Consider the following 745-nt stretch of genomic DNA (forward strand, 5'->3'; position numbering starts at 1 on the left):
CCCCCCCCCCACCCTGTGAGTGGTAGGTTTGTGGATGGGGGCGGGGTTCGCTAAGAATTAGGGAGCCGAAGGCGGCTGCGTTCTTGTGGCGGTTCCATGGTGTAATGGTTAGCACTCTGGACTCTGAATCCAGCGATCCGAGTTCAAATCTCGGTGGAACCTGCACCGTATCGTTTTTCCTGAACACATTTTTAATTCATGTACTTATTCAGTAAGTGTTTGTTGTACAACTACGGTAGATATGGCCTTGAAAGAAGTGGGGATAGAATTTCTCGAAACTAGGAAGACCCTTCGGTTCTGTAGTCACTTTTACCTGGGTATCTCCTAAGGATACCTCTTTACTTAGCCACCCCCTTTTTTTTTAAACCTGGGCCTCTGCCTCAAAGCTAGCTTCAAAAGCTTCAATGTAACTTGATTCCTTTTGCTAGAATTTTCAACCTCCAGCTTCATTCAGGGGCAGGCGCTTTTCACTCCTTTTCTCTGGAAATCTCTCAAACTATCTCCAGATGTCATTCAGAGAACTTCGCCCACCCTCCTCATCAAGATTCATCAAGAACTTCTGAGCCTTATTTGTCATCCTCTAAGCTAAACCCGTTTACATAATTATTTCATTTAACAGGCAGAGCAAAGAATTTCAATTTTCATTTTAGTGTTAATGTGGATACTAAGACTCAGTGACTTGCCAAAGATCACGCAGCAGGGCCTCCCTGTATTTGAAAAGAGTGCTGTTATTACCAAATGTTAT

General features: G+C 43.9%; 1 non-coding gene across 1 annotated transcript; it reads left to right on the plus strand.

Moving 5' to 3' along the window:
* The first annotated feature begins 90 nt into the window (after positions 1 to 90).
* On the plus strand, positions 91 to 162 carry TRNAQ-CUG. Its single transcript has one exon. It is a non-coding gene; the product is annotated as a tRNA-Gln (tRNA).
* Positions 163 to 745: the final 583 nt, after the last annotated feature.

This window comes from Ursus maritimus, unplaced genomic scaffold (genome assembly GCF_017311325.1).
Source record: "Ursus maritimus isolate PB19 unplaced genomic scaffold, ASM1731132v1 scaffold_27, whole genome shotgun sequence".
NCBI classification, from domain to species: Eukaryota; Metazoa; Chordata; class Mammalia; order Carnivora; family Ursidae; genus Ursus; species Ursus maritimus.